The 17,207-nt window shown below is 36.5% G+C and overlaps 1 protein-coding gene across 3 annotated transcripts in view; it reads right to left on the reverse strand.

Moving 5' to 3' along the window:
• Nucleotides 1–4,827, reverse strand: part of LOC140142058 (phospholipase ABHD3-like) — a 46,687-nt gene extending 41,860 nt beyond the window's left edge. For 2 of the 3 annotated variants that reach the window (XM_072163994.1, XM_072163997.1), the window contains exon 1: nucleotides 4,674–4,827. The gene's annotated coding sequence lies outside the window, so the exon portion shown is untranslated. The remainder of the gene's footprint in view (nucleotides 1–4,673) is intronic. The other variant, XM_072163996.1, reaches the window with a different exon arrangement.
• Nucleotides 4,828–17,207: the final 12,380 nt, after the last annotated feature.

Here is a 17,207-nt window from a genome sequence, read left to right on the forward strand (position 1 = left end):
TGATATTTGATATTACCATATTTTGCATAACATCAGAGAAGATGAGCTCATCTTCACATGTATTTCGATTGAACATCTGCATTTTGTTCCATTCAAAGAACAGTAGTTTTAGCTAGTACGATATTGGATTCATATAGGCCTATCCGTCAGATGTTATCAACTCAGACAATCCATAGAGACGAATTCGTCTGACATTTGGTTTGTAATGGAACATTTTCCAAATGCAAAACATGTAAAAAAACTCAATGTCCGGATTTTTTTAGACGGGGAGCATCATTTAATATAAATCATTTTTAATAATAGTAATACCGGTAAGGGAGTGTTCATAAATACTTTGGTGGTGGGGGGGGGGGTTGGAAAATATTGGGGGGGGGGATCGAAAAATTTTTTGGGCCTAAAAAGGGGGGATCAAAAAAATTCAGTCCTTAATAAGGGGGATCAAAAAATTTGAGGGTAAAATTCTGGGGTAAAATGTACGAGAAGGCATGTACATTCCTAAATTTTTGCGCGCTCCGCGCGCATTAATGTTAAGTATTCAATTTTGTAATCTCAAGCTACAAATCAACAAAATGTGCGCACTTTACAATTTGGGTGTAACACTATGACTCCAATGAGTTAATGACCATAGGGGCATTAGGGGTAAATGCCGGGGAGATGGGGATACCCCCCAATATTTGGATAGGGGGATGGTCCATACAATCATCCTCCCAATGTTGACGCCTGTATATGGTTTCTATTCAAAATTAACCCCATATTTGGTCATTTTATACTAAAAGTGCCAATTTTTTGCGCTTCGCCCAAATTAATTTCAGTTTTGTACTATATTTCCCAGTTTAGCTTCAATATGGCAATTTTTTTTGCTCGCTTCGTGCGCATTTGTACCATAAACTTATTTTGTCAGCAAAAGGTGCTGGATTCACTGCACTTCAAGAAACTTTCACCAACCCAATGTCAAAAAGAAATCTATGCCACTGTTAATGATGTATATTTTTGGTTTCTTTTTTAGGACATGAAGGGGGGGATCAAAAAAAATTTTAGACCATAAAAAGGGGGATCAAAAAAAATCCACCCTTTTTTAGGGGGGATCAAAAAAATTTTGACGTCCGAGGTTCAAACTTTTCCAACCACCCCCACCAAAGTATTTATGAACACTCCCTAATATGCACTTCTTGATTTATGCTTTTGGATTTTTAAATGTATATTTAGAGTCCCTCTTTCAAATTTTATATTTATGTGTAATCTAGCTATATCATAATTTGCTGATACTTTGGTCAAAATTTACATTAAAATGATCAGAAAAAACTATTATTGTCAAAATTTCTGTTTTATGGTGTCATGTTATTTATTGTATTTTTGGCGACAAAAGAAAAACCCACCCTATTCTACGGGCGGACCTTTCAACTTCAAGTATAGGGTCGGGTGTTTTTTGTACTTGTATTTCTAGAGAGAGGCTATCTTGAAATTACCCTAAAATATCACCAAAATCTGAAGAATTTTTTAATACCAACATATTTTCTATGATTTTTAAGCAAAATAAATGTTTGTTTTTTTTTTTTTTTTAAAAACACAAATTCCGGGTCGGTTGGCCCCGTAGAGAAGGGTTTTTTCGTAGCCTTTGATACTATTAAATTTTTTTTTAATTTGCAACATTTTATAATACTTAACAAAATATTAACAAAAACTGATGCTAAACTTAAAATTTGTATCCATCATTGAAAATCAATCAATTCCGGAAATTAAACCTGTTATTAAAACCCCAAGCCACGATGGGTTGATTTGTTTTTAATACACAGAATAATAAACCCAAATCTGCTAAAATAAAGCACACAGGAAATTTGGAAACAGATAACACTTTGTACTGCATGGATGAAGTGTGTGTGCACTATGTCCCATGAACAAACAATTACGTAATAGTATTGACTTTTGTTGAACTTGTGAAAGGTCAGTCCAGAGAGTTTCTCTGCTCGTACTAAATTACTGCTTAAGTGGTAATTTTCGCGTACAGTTATTGTCGCGATTTGGAGTTACAGAGACATTTTTGCAATTGTTATTTTCGCGATGCTTAGTTTTGCCCTATACTTGCAATACATTATTATATATATTCGCGAGGTGTTAATTTCGTGGATGGAACTCCATTCGCGAAGTTTTCATTAACTTAAGATAGTGCACTTGCTTTAAACTGTTTCTTTACTCAATGAAACTCTCATTAATTGAGTAAAGAAACAGCTTATTTTCAGGGCAACCATTTTCTTGGGGGTGACTTCATTTGGAATCTACGCCCCTGTGTGAGAGACTAAAGTAATGTCTTCCATACAGGGTGTATGTCTTTCAACTGGAATAGCCTAAAATGTGTATATCATATACCTGGTATATGGCCGGATTTACCTTTTGATGGTCATGTGGGCAAGGCAACATGATTGTCGCAGATCTACTCACTCAAATGGCTTTACCAAGATTGCGCGCAAAGCGCGGCAATTTGGTCTAAAATAGGCCAAAAGGGAGATGCAAATTGTAAATTTTGTCACAACATATCTGTCAACTGAGCAGGTGAGGGGTCTGATTCGCCACCCTGCGACTTGTTTTCCGTCAAGTTGGTGTACCCTCTTTTTCTTTCCTACTAATAATTAGGGCTTACTCAACAAGAACTGAAGAATGTTGGTTGTCATGGTCACTTGGGCTGTCAATCATGATGATTATAACTACTAGTACCACCAACTTGTGGGGGGGGGGGAGAGAATGCCCCCAACATACATTATGCACATACATAATGACAAATTGCATTAACCTGGAAGAGAATGGAATTCCTGATATCTATTTGCACAAAAGGCTGGAAATCCCGACAAATTACTAACAAAACCATCTGGAATTCCAGCACCTCAATGGACAAAAATATGGATTATTTTATTGACCAGAGGCAAAAAAGTCTGGAAATCCAACCAAGGATAAACACAATAAACCTGGAATTCCAAAACCCTCTATGCCTTCAGACTAACAAAATGGTGGAAAAATCTGGAAATTTTGCGCCAAGCATAGGCAAAATAGGCTGGAATTTGGAACAGCATAAGTAGAATAGGCTGGAATTCCGAGCCCCAAAGACCACCAAAAAATCTGGATTTCCGTTGCCCTCTATAGGGGGGGTGCATGTTTTATCTGGAATAGCCCAATGGCCCACACGTATTTCTATTTATAATCCAAACAAAAATTGTTGATACACTGAAATCTCGGTGACGTGTTCCAAAATCTGTGGTTGTAGTAGGCCATTATGAGCAGCATTCCATTGTAGCTAATTGCGTATAGCGGTCAACGATGATATAATTTGTACAAATCAATATAAGCCATGCATGGTTACGCCAAACAAACAAAAATTGATTTGCCCATGACCTTCAGATATACTTTCCTTTGTGCAATAATTCTGTAGAGCCAAGCTTACCATATTGTGCATGTACTTTAGCAGGCCTATATAATACAATACTTTAAACTGCTATCTGTTGCACATCGTACGGGGCTTTTTAGATTTCGCAGCTCCGAAAGACCCCAAATTTGACCAAACAGAGCTCCGAAAGACCCTTAATTTTGACAAATTTAGCTCTAAAATAACACTTAACGAGGAAGCCCCGCCAAAATAGTTCTTGAATCTAACCTGTCTGGTTATCAAATTAATCAATGGCAAATCTTTGAATTGGAGAGGTGCTAATTGATGCAAAAACATTAATCAATATATTATTAGCAAATTCAGAGATAATCTTGTCAATGATTATTTGATAACCAGGCAGGTTTATTTCACCCAAGAAGAACTTTAGGCTTACTTGTTCATTCCTCATATTTTAAAGAAAGATCCTTGATTTTGACAGTCTCGTAGCTCTAAAAGACCCCTTTTACTTGTTCGCAGCTCAAAAGCCCCCGTAAGTCCAACACCACCTCCAAATTCCGGAGGGAACATACTCACCAAAAAATTAGGATTGGCCTTTCATATCTTTCGTTTAAAAAACCCCTCGTTTAGAGGCATATATATATGCTTCTAGGCGGAATTCTACGGTATGTGATGCGATGCGATCAAGCAAAATCAGTCGGAAGTCGGAAATATTGATTTTGAGATATAACCAAACTTTGAAGGAAATGTTTCCTGTTGTTTTGGAAACTTTTAATAATATTGCTCATATCTTTGGAACTGATTGTTCAATTTCAATGGGGTTTTCTGCAAAATCCAGCTTTGTAAACGCATTATACTATCCTATAAGAAACTGAAAATGTAATATTTCCGAGTTCCGACTGATTTTGCTTGATCGCATCACATTATTAGGCCTTTTATTTATTTAAGTTCATAAAAAATATGCTTAGTGACGGTAAAAAAAAAAAATATAAATACGAAAAATAAATAAATAAATTTCTCCTACTACCAAACAAGCTGCAAGGGAGATCTGGAGTTTCTTTTGCCAACATTTAAGAAAACATGTAAGCTAATTGACTATTATTGATACATAGGCTAGCCCCAAACATAAAAGAATTACATGTAAAAGCTGAATTTTTCACTCCGTTTTCACTCCATAGTGAAGATTTAATAGATTTAACCTTAGAGGGTAAGCATAGATAACATGTACACTGAAATTAATCTTTGATCTTATAAAGTTATGAATATTGATAGACCTGCGTTTATTTCATTTATGTTTTCTTACCTTTCTTACCCTAAGTGAGATGAGATGTTCGAATGTGCAGGCATAATTATAGGCCCTAAACGGAACTCAGGTGCCAGGATCTGGTGCGTTAGATACAGCCAAAAGCAACCAATTAAAAACTAATGCACATGCACTGAGAAGTTTATTCCGTGAGTCTAAAGTAACCTTGTATTTATATCCCAATAATTTAGTTTGCAAGTTGCCAAACACTTTCAGTCCGAATCGCAGTTCAAACCATCCAAAAGTCGCCCAACTTTTTTCATAACAGATGATTTCCATAGTACGTGAAAATACAAAAAATCGCGGGCGCCAATGTCTAAAATTCACCCAATCTCAACCATAGGTTTCTATGGGACTAGGAAATTGTCAAAAGTGGCAGAAAATTCTGCAAAAGTCGCCCAATTGGGCTACCAAATGGCGGGTTTGCATGAGAACAGAATCTTGTATATTTCATTTGCTTCGCATCGATTCACCCATAGATCAAACCATCGAATTTCGATGGTCTATGATCAAACACAAAGCTTCTTTACCTTGTCTACTATAGTAAGTCGATAATGCGATATTGCAATGGGAGTGTCCACACGGGGCGTAAATATTCGAGGGGAACTCAAGAGGGTCAAAACCCTTGGGGTTTGCCCGTGTGCGTGGACCCACTAAGAGCTTTGACTCACCGTGACATCAACTCCCCCCTCCAGATATGTAGTGAATCAGCCCGATCCCCTCAAATGGGGGAGGTGTGCCAGTGGGGGCGGTGGGAAAAAGCTACAAATGATTGGTAGTTGACAATGGTCAAATGCAGATAATGGCAAGTTCAAGCAGGGGAGCTTTTGGCGGGAAAAGGCCATGGGGCTTTGTGCCCGGGGGGAGTACCCAGTACAGTTGACCATACGGGGACGTGCCGCAAACATGGGTAGCATTTTCGGCCTTTTCATATAACAATGACCCCTTTTTCTAAGCCAATTTTGGTATATGGATGGGTCCTTTTTTCACAATTTTCTCAATGTTTTCGGAAAATAGCTCAATTTTGCCTCAATTAAAAAATTTTGGGAAAATATGTAAAAACTAAGGCAATTTGGGTTAAATTTGGCCCTGGGGTGCCACAATGCGTGAACAAAAAAACGCGTATAAAGGGGTCTTTTTTTCGACGAACGCGTAACGCGCGTTCCGTGTTTAGGGGTCTAAAAACGCCGTTTTTCAACAAAAAGGGGTGTTTTTTTGTAACCAGCAAAACGCGTTAAGGGGGTAAATTTTCGGAAATTCTAGGAAATAAGTAGTACCAGATTTGAGCACTTGTCGATCCCCTCGCAAATTTTCCCAATTAAGAATTAGCATCGTACCAATAATACAGCGCCCCATCCCGCCCTCCATCATGTATGCTATACCCAATACAGTGTATAGATGACCGTCCCCCATATAGCGAGATGAATTTTCCACCCATTGCCTCCACACCACATGCTCGATCGTTTTTACTCTGACCGGTTTCTGAATGTTTTTCTTGAAAAGTCATGTTTGGTTATTTCCTGTGGATATTTGTGTTATAACATTATCCAGCTCAAAAAAGTAGATTTCTTTGCGAAAAGTTATGCAACACTGGAACGAAATTGTACATGTGTACAAGCATGTCAATGATGCTTAATTTGGCACCGGAATATGAGTTTCCCGATGTGTGAATGTACCCCGGAAAATACACAAAGGACATGAATTTATATATTTTGTTTGAATGTTAATCTTAAGCTTATGGCTACTCAGAATTTGCCAGAAATGGCCATTAGGTTGACCCTGCGAAGGCTATTATTATTGTTGGTTTTTAAGAATAATATTTGCCATTTGGAAGTTCATAGTTTGATATATTGCTTTCTATTTGAAATAAATTCTTACTTGATGAATTTTAAAAGAATGTGTATATAGTAATTCCTTTTTTAGCCATTGTGACCCTCTCCATTAAACTGTATTGTTGATATTAATAAAAAAAACCTGCCAAGGGGTCCAATTTTGACCAGAACCTGTTTAGAGGGTACTTTTTTGGGGGAAAGCGCGCTAAAAACCTGTTAAGGGGGTGATTTTGAAAAACAGGGTAGAACCTGTTTAGGGGGTGTTTTTAAATCCGTTGTTCACTCATGTGTACACCAATATAGCTGAGTCCCCCCCCGGGGTTTGGCCGAATTAATAGGTAATTTCTTCATTTGAAGGTTCACTACTCTTCAGCTACTACCTGTCTGAGCCTCACATTTGACAATCTCGATTATTATATTGATCAGGAAGCGTCCCCGTGGTAGTATGGGCTATTATTATACATGTGGTGACTTAGTGGGTATTCAATATTCGTCATTTTTAAGGGGGTACTACACCCCTGTCAAATTTTGTGCCTATTTTTGCATTTTTCTCAAAAATTATAGCGCATTGGTGACAAGTAAGATATGTATATTATAGGGGCAAGGACTACAACTATTGCACTGGAAATTTTATTTCAGCACAGACCACAGTTGTGGAGTTACAGTCAAAAATGAGGGAAAACCAATATTTAATCAATAAATCAATAACTACTTGCCAATTGAGTTGCTGAATTTTCAGTGCAGTAGTTGTAGTCTTTGCCCTATAATATACATATCTTACCTGTCACCAATGCGCTATAATTTTTGAGAAAAATGCAAAAATAGGCACAAAATTGGCCATGGGTGTAGTACCCCCTTAATCAGGTGTGTTCGTGAAATGGATGGAAAGTTTTTGATTGATTTAGGTAAAGTTCTATACACTTTTTAGCGTTGAAAATGTTCATTGTGAAGAGAGTATAGTACATACTGCAGTTACTGTCCGTTTTCCTATACACAATACACATGCTCTTTCCCATTGACGCGTGACCTCTACAAATAGCCCTACGTTAAAAGTATGAGGATATGACTAGTTAACGTCGCTGTGTGAAAAATAACCGGCCAATATTAAAAGTACTCTTCTAAAGTTCTAGAAAATATAGTTTTTTAACATGTCCTAAATTTTTAGCTAATTTAAATGTTTGGAAATACCGTAAAACCCCGTCTACAAGGATATACCTAAGAAACGCCCTCAATAAAATTGGTTGCTTGTTGTATTTGGAGTTTGAGCAAATATATACTGGCACTGGGTGGCTATGCATTCCATCTAAGTATGTTGTAACACCAATCAATTGTATTGACATAATAACGACTGTTTCGTATATCAGGATCGTATAGCTCAATTGATAGAGCGTCAGACTTTGGAACTGAAGACATGCTGAAGAGAGCATGGTCCGGGCACCGGTTCCGTTTTTTCATTCTCGTTTAATTTTAACTTTTGACATGTTCTTTTATCTTTCTTCAAATCTACCTTTCTACTTTTAATTTTAGGTGTGTTTTTGTGTTTTTTTTTGTGTTTTTAGTTTTTTATAGTTTTTTTAGTAATTTTGTGGTTTTATAGAAACTAGTAAAAGCATTTATTCTAAATAATAGCGAAACCCACGGTTAGACAGATGTGTTGTAACTACTTGTCTGTCCTCGTCTTTGCAATAAAAACCTATGTTGCACCTTTGTGCCATCCCAATTCTTGAGGAATGGTAGGTAGGGTGCGTTTTTGGCTTAAGCACGATTTTGTTTCTACTTGAAATGAAATCAAAATAAATATTGTTCTGTTGCCACAATTGCAGTTTTTTCAATAAAAAAAAATAGATGAGGAATAATAATTGTTCCATGAATCTATTGTCCCATCAAGAATAGAGTGTCTTCAAAAACTTCAATCAATTCATCTGACAAAGGAAACTATTCTGGTCATTCAATTTTGTTTCGCTTGCACCTGTTATATCACAGGCGTTGGTAGAGAAGGCACACTTCTCTTGTCTTCACCGAAGTAGTGATGTAAACACTAACATGATTAATTACCATAGCTAGCAATGGACATACACTATTTTTTGTTCCACTTGAACCCATACTATAGGCTATTCGCTGTCGATGTGACGTAATTAATCGGATTAACTACCATAGCAATTGATGAATACAATTTCGAATATATAGCCCTGCACTTCATCGTTCACGTGGCACCTATGCATTAAACCATAGTTGTCAAAGAAATGCTAATCACTCGCCATGTAAGATTAGTATTTATGAAAAGAGTGGTATTCAATCTATGTTTGGTGACATACGCGGGTGATTAGTGCAATCTGCTTGATGGTAGTTATTGCGATTATTACGTCACTTCGACAGCGAATTGTAGTATAGACGAATCCAACAAGCCAAGTGATGGTCAGAATTTATTCGGCCATTATACGCTGGTGAAGTTGCGTAATTAATCGGATTAATTACCATAGCAATAGGTGAAAACAATTTTGAACATATCGCGCTGCGCTACAAGCAGGTTACACTCATCACCTGTACTGTGTATGTCTGCAATCATAGATTGAATACAATACTGACTGGTCTTTTCAAAGATCTTACAGGTGCAGCATGATATGGTTCAATGAAGAGGTACCGCCTGAACGTATCAGTGTATAACCATGGAGGTATATAAATAAATGGAGAATGATCCAGCCAAGCCTCTTTTGTACTACGTTGGTTATGACCAATTATTGTTGAATGGGCATTTTCAGGTTTATATTGATTATGCTAAGCTGATTACATTGTGAAGTCTGTTTCACTGGCCATTGATTTCAATGGGGTAAAATGAAGTTTATACTTATTGGAAAGTGCTCATGTTTCATAAAATTTTGATATCAAAATCTCATTTTCGCCAAAAATTGAGTGCTTAAATTCTGAGACTAGTAGGCCTATACCTAGGTTTAGATATACTAGTCTCAGTTAAATTGCATCAAGCAATCAGTCTTTTTGATAAAAGAAACACCTTATCTGTTGTCATCTTGTGACTTCCTACATTTTGGTCATGAAAAATTGAATTATGACTTTTTTTCCCAAAAAGTTATGACCCCCCCCCGTATATTTGGAACCCCTCCTCCAAAGAAAATGATAGCCCCTATTAATATTAATATAATCATTTAGGCCTAAATACTGATAATTATTTATTATAAAATGAGAAGTTTAATGATGATGATTTAGGCGGCCTATACGATTTCATGACAATACAGATTTAAAAGTTTAAAAGCAATAATATGACATATCCGTCATGGCACTCAATCAATTTGACCCGAAGCTTCAACCCAAATCACGGTTATCATACACTAAACTATGAGAAACTGTTTAAACAAAGTATGTAGGGCCTATACATTCCGTATATCAATTTCTAGAAAAGATTGTCTGATCATCACTTTTGCTTGAATTCCGAAGTACTTCCGGTAAATTTTGCTCGCTCGTAACTCAAATGGCCCAAATTGGCCCAACATAATCTTTTCACAATCGGAAGAAGGTAAAACGTTTTGCTTTCATTTGCACTATATTTGAACTCCCTCAGACCCCTTAAAAGCTTAATATATGAACATGAAAACTAAGTATATTTGTCAAGTTACGGCACAACTAGTGTAGAAAACAGTTTCATAACTTGAGAACAGAACATCCAAATTTCTTCGGGTTTTCGCACGATCATACATTGAAACTATAAGCTATCAAAACTGGTGACTTTGAACATCTGATTGACTAGCTGACGTCATTATACAGTCTCTTTTACAAGGCTTCCAGTACGGGTCAATGTAGGGTCAATTCCTATGAGGAAATTTTGGGAGTGACAATCAATGAACCATGGTAGAGGCTCATAACCATCGTGGAGATCAATAGCTTGGCTGAAGTGGCTGGTCAATTCAAGTTTGGTGACTCATTGAATAGAGGTAACGGGATAATCTCCACTTAAGAGATTAGAATTCTGGCGATCATTCTCCATTTATTTATATACCTCCATGGTATAACGCGGTATATTCAAAAATTGTTTTCACCTAATATTGCTATGGTAGTTAATCCGATTATTACGTAACTTCGCCAGCGTATTGGAATAAAACAGGAGGATGTGAGTTCATAAGGGCAATGTCGGGGATTATAGGCCACAATCGATGTGGAGAGATGAGAGGTCCGACCAACAGCCATAGCGAATGGTTCATGTTCAACTAATTCCAGCGGACGGTCTGTGGCTAGTAAGGAATCGTCTTTGACCACATGCGCAGATCTGTCTCGTCAGGAAGATATTTAATATCCCGAATTTATAATAGGCCTATGCCTACCAGTTCCATCGTATAACCGATCTGCCAGAGAATATTTGTTACCATGTTTAATAAATTCGTATTTATCGTATAATAAAATGTAGCCAAATGTATATTATGTGTCACACGGTTTTCTGCTGAACCACTAGCAGGCTATGTTACCACATCTATGACAATGACAAAGGTGAATTTTGATGATTTTTACGATCGTCCGGATGAGCAAATCACTGAATGGGTCTTTAGTTCCCTCCTCTCCTTATCCTGCCAATATTATATGAATCAAAGAAAAATAAAGAAAAATAAAATTAAACAAGAAAAAAAAGACAAAGAAAAGAAACAATAAAAGAAAAACAATAGAATAAATTAAACTAAATATGAAAAAAAAAATGATCACGAAAGGAGTCTTTAGAAAATGCAAGAAAATATAAATGAAAAGTTTGAACAATATTTTGTTTATAAAAGTTTGTGTGACCGTGATGAGGCTCGAACTCACCATCTTCCGATCTAAAGAACCAAAGTCTTATGCCTTGCCAAGTGAGCTATGCTCGTGAGATGCGAAATAAAGATAAAATATTACATTGTATACCTGCTTGTGTCGGTAAACGATTTGCTCAAATTCCATAATGATATAATATTGTGGAGGGCGCTAGCGTGAAATATGCTATCATCACAGTCGCTTCTATTCCTTATAGACGGGTTTCTACGGTATTCGTACTTTGGTGTTTTAGTTAATGTTATAGGTAATAGTACATTGCCTAGTTAACGTCGCTGTGTGAAAAATAAGCGGCCAATATTAAAAGTACTCTTCTAAAATTCTAGACAATATAGTTTTGTAACATGTCCTAAATTTTTAGCTAATTTAGGTGTTTGGAGAGGGTCGTACTTTTGTGTTTTAGGAAGGATATGTAAACGGCAGATAACACCAAAAATATGAAGAAATTATTTTCAAACCGTGTTAAGTCAACAATCATTAGGCCCTATGTTGCTCATTTTCAAGAATGCTGGTTTACAAAAAGCACGCCATTGTCTCATTTCGTGAACAAAAGTACACATACCATTGTTTCCTTTCGTTTCCTTTATAATCGGTTACCCAACTGAAGCTATAATACAAACTTTATTGCGATAATGCACATGAAAACAGTCACATGTGCACAGCCAGAGAAGATCCGATTTAATCAGTTGAGCTGTTTCAATGAGTGTTATCTTGGTTTAATAGCTTTTAATGGGGTTAAGTCCTGCAAAGGTCGAGATGAATTCTACTGTAGACATGACTGCATCATGAAGTCACTAAGCCGGCCAATTAAGTCATAATTTCATAGTTTCAGCTCTTTTTGTCATCCGTAACATCCAAAACCAATTTAAACCATGTTTGTTTTTTAAAATCTACTACAACATAATTTAGCGCAGAACCGTAAACTCTGAACTTGCAGGTCACATGGTAAACGTTCACAGATCAATACGTTTATTGGTCCGATATCTGATCTTTTTTTTGTCAACTAAAATCACAACTACATCTGCAAATGTATAATAATATACATAGTATAACATGTAGGCCTATAAGGTACTATGCCCAGAGCACAAGGATTTTTGAAGAAATTGTGACTTTGCAAGGTGAAATTTTAGCCGTTTTTCTACCAAAGGATTTTCGCGCGCCACACGACGAAGCGAGGAATTCCACGCCTTCGCCCGAAAACTGGATATTGTGACACCAATTACCAGCGTCTTTACTGTGCGAAATTTATACTTCCTCCATCCATCCTTGGTATCGAGAATACTTCAGCTTCGCCTTGCAAACTTGCAAACTGTGTGACAATTTCGAGTGTTTTCAGCGTTTTATATTGCGGATTTGTGTGAACTTTGTGATACGAAAATCCTGAGTTTTTGCTATTGGATTACTAGTCTTCACCAAGTCTCCCCGGGCAAGTCTCACCCACCTTCAAATATACGTGCAATGTTCGACGCCTTGCCATCTTTTCTTCAAGTCAGCTAAGTGCAATCAAACTTAATATTGTATTTACTTATATTTCCTGTAAGAAGTGAACTTATTTATGTTAAAAACAATTTTTAACTGCCTCTGTTCAACGAGCAATATAGTTAGCAGAGACCATCTTCGACTTCCCGACTTGGCAACGAAATTTGCCGAAGTAGAAGCCGCCATCTTGCTTTTTAACGCTGAGATGAGATCTTTTGTTCGAATAGAAGCAAGGCCCTTCGGCCAACTTACGACAATGGTCCTCCCTCCTATCAGCTAAAGAGTCTAGCTGGCACAGATTAAGAGCGTTATCAATATCATAACCATCATAAATTGCCAAGAACTATTTTGCAAGCTCTTTTTTTTTTAAGCTGCTCCAAAGTATGATCTTGAGTTGTGGTGAGTGAGGAATGACAAACTACATCTGCGTATTCAAGTAATGGTCGAACATATCCTTTGTAAACTGAACATAATTCCTGTGTATTAAAACCAAACCTTTTTAAAAATCCTAAGCATATACAACCGACGATTGGTTTTGGACAAAATTTCAGCAATGTTTCTATCCTATTTGAGGTTGTCCTGCATCCAAATACCCAAAATTTTTGCCTCAGAAACAAAGTTGAGAGGAATGTCATTGATTTTGATAACATTATTGGGGGGATTCCTCTTAAAGCAGACCTGCAGGGCCTAACATTTCAAAGGGTTAAGTTTCAGGTTATTATTGACAGACCATTCACTGAATTCATCCAAAACAACTTGAATTTGGATGTATTTGGGATGGATACAGTTCTCAACAATTGTATAATCATCAACATATTTCCAACATTTTGTTTTGGGCACACTACTTGATACAGCATCATTGATTATAATCTGAAAGCCTATTGGGCCTAGTTTTGTACCTTGTGGAGACCTCCATTTACAGTTTTGTAATCAGAAAGACTCACGGACTCCCATATGGATATTTGAATATTGAATGTTAAAACATTGAAGACTTTAGTATTCAAAATGGTAACACATGAACACGTTCAAAACCATGTAACACTTTTTGAACACATGGACATGTTCAAAAATAACTGTGTTATGGGTAGACAAGGTATTGCTGGTCGAAGCAGCCAAAACTTGATTTTCATTATCTAAATCTATATATTATTGAAAAATAACACTTTGATGTTTTGCAAAAGTTCATTCTACAAGTCAAATACTTTGAAACCTTGCTTGATTTATTGTTGTTAATGAGTTAAGATTCAAATTTCAAATGAACAACGTGCAATTAAAGTCATATAAATCCAAACTTTTCCCAGTACAGTCGATTGGACACAAAATGATGCAAACAAATGTGTAACAGTAATAAGTCAAGCAAATGAGGTATGTCCAAGAAAACAATGATTTATCCGGTGCGTCCTTAAAGCATGACGGTCATTGGTGTTCGTCAATGTTGCAGTGGTGAAGGATATACCGGTATATATAATACATAATTTTTAAACATAAAATGGTATTTTGTGGTTCCTATTAAATTATAAGCGCTCTTTAGCAAAGTCATCGTTCATTGAATTTACAACCATATGACAGAACAGGCGAAAATAGTAACTTTTTGCACAAAGTTTGTAATTTAAAGAGAATTGGTCATTGCTCATTAAAATGAGGCTAGTATATGGACAATAGGTGTGCTCTTTCATTTAATGACATAAAATTTGAAGAAAAAAAAATAGGAATGCTTGAGGTGTTGACTTTTAAAACTTACATTTTGGTCAAAAAATGTGCTTTTATAGGTATTTTGCAACAGATTTACCACATTCGCCTTGCTCATATTGAATTGCGTTATCTGTTGACCTAAATGGGGAAAATGTGTTTAGGGGGGAGTGTTAGCTTTCGTTTGATATAAAAAAAATAATCTGATTGGATGAAGGGAACACTTGAGGTTTCGACCAAAACTAATCACATAGGTCTATTTTTCAGCTAGAAGCTCACACAGCTCATACGATGCTATGTACTGAACCGTGTAGTGAAATCAAAGACTGTGTAGAGACAATTCACTGTTTTGCTGCTTGGAAGCTCTTGGACGAAAAATGTGTGCTCAGATGTATCGAGGTGGAAACTGTAAATGGTTTAGAATCGTTACCTTTCCATATGAAAATCTTACCTTTATCGCATGCACCCGGCCGATGATCGCTTGATGTCCATACAGTGTTCAAAAGAGTACAATAAATGTTCACGTACAGGAATGTTCACCGTTTTGAACTCCTGTACAACACGTAATGCTCAAAATTTTAACAATACGTGTCTGTCGATTTTAGGGGCGCTAACGATTAAACATATAGTGTTATTATTGAACACTTTAGCGTATCAGATCTTATTATAGTATGCTATGACGTTACGTTGTGAACACACTAAGCATTACAAAATTTAATACAGTAAGTCAAATTTTGAACAGCTGGTGTTCTAATGCTGAACACTTTGTTTTTGCATCAACCAACCATTTCCAACCATATTATTTTGCTAATTAATTAACATTTCTCGATTATTAACTTTCGGTGATGAATTAATTCAATGCAATAATTAGTATATTTTGTGGCATTTAGAATATTTTAATAGTCGTCTGCAATTGCTATCGCCGTGATAAGTATAAATGCAAAAACGACGAGCGATGCATCGCAACTGCAAAAAAAAGTGTTCTGAATTAGAACACTAAAAATTGTAACACTTATTGAACATATAAAAGTGTACTGATTGTGAACACCAAGTGTTCCAGACTTTAACACAACAGTATAATTTGTGAACACGTGTGTTCACCTTTTGAACACATGATGTTAACATATTGTCGTCATTTTGTGAACATGGTGTGTTCATGTTTTGAACACCTAATGTTAAAACTTTGAACACAAAGTGTTCCAAATCCTAATACATTTACATGTTCAATGCCATGTAACACTTTAAGAACACATTTACATGTTCAAAATCAAATGTGTTCAGCTTTAGAACTCTTGTGTTCTAATCATTTAGAACACTTGTGTTCTAATCTTTGAACACCGAGATGTGTTCACAAATGTCATACACTAGTCTGGAACATATGACACTTAGGCCTACATGTTCAATAAGTGTTACAAAAAGGGATGCAATACGGCTACGCAAAGCAAGATACAATGGGTCAATGTATAAATGTACAAGTTTGTCCGAAATTTAATTGTAGGCCTAACAACAGACTCAGTAGTAAATTACAGCAAACCTAGGCCTATGCATGTTTGACTAGTGCAACATCGCAATTACATCTATTCCATCAGGCATGCCATATGGCATGAAATCGACCCGCATACTGACCAGTTGTAAGACACACTCGTCAGAGGTTTAGGCCTACAGTATAGTTCATATTAGGCCTATAGATATCAAACAGATTTGCACATTGTCTGTCTGACCATGTGACTATTGCATGGTCATGATTGATAAGCTTACTGCGCATTCATTAAAATGCACTAAAACCACGCAATACAAAAACGATGAATTTATATTTTTAGTCTCATTGTTCTATGATATGTGGAGAACACGTTCGATACATTTGTTTTTAAATAAAATGGTATTTTGTGGGTAAAATCTCACCTCCAAATCCCCGCCCAAATCACGGTTTCTCACTCCGATGACATCGTCTGTTCTATGAACGGTGCAACGACGCATGCGTGGCCCAGCACGTGGTAAATATAGCCTACATACATACAGTGTTCAAAACGAGCACATTACATGTTCATTCAGTGTAAAAGTTGTGAACACCTGAGCTGTAGGCCTACAACACGATTTTATGGGCGTGCACCCAGAGTTATTTGGAGTGTACGGTACCGGGGTACGGTATAGGCCTAAATTTCAATATTCGACGTAAGCCTACCCCTATAATAGGGGCCTATTGTCAAGTATTTTTCTATAAACCGCAAAATGTTCAACATGTTCAATGTTCTTTCATTCCGTGCAAGCTGCAGGCCTGTGTAAAATAAAGTGAGAACAACTGATGATCTCCATAAATAATAGTAACCAATTATAAAAATGGTTTTACAATCAGGCGAGCATTTTATGCTATGCCTATTATAGTGTTGTGAAAATTGTAGATTAAACATACAGTGTTCATTTTATGAACATTTAGTGAATGATCAAACACTATGTGTTTAAAAGTTTCCTCTGACGTTATGTTACGAACACTAAGCATTACAAAAGTGAATGCTGTATGTCAAATAGGCCTTTGTCGAATTTGAACAGGTGGTGTTCTAATGCTGAACATTTCAAACACTATGTGTTAAAAGTTTCCTCTGATATTATGTTACGAACACTAAACATTCTGAAATTGAATACAGTATGTCAAAATTTGAACAGGTGGTGTTCTAATGCTGAACACTTCAAACACTATGTGTTTAAAAGTTTCCTCTGACGTTATGTTACGAAC

This window comes from Amphiura filiformis, chromosome 20 (genome assembly GCF_039555335.1).
Source record: "Amphiura filiformis chromosome 20, Afil_fr2py, whole genome shotgun sequence".
Lineage (NCBI taxonomy): Eukaryota > Metazoa > Echinodermata > Ophiuroidea > Amphilepidida > Amphiuridae > Amphiura > Amphiura filiformis.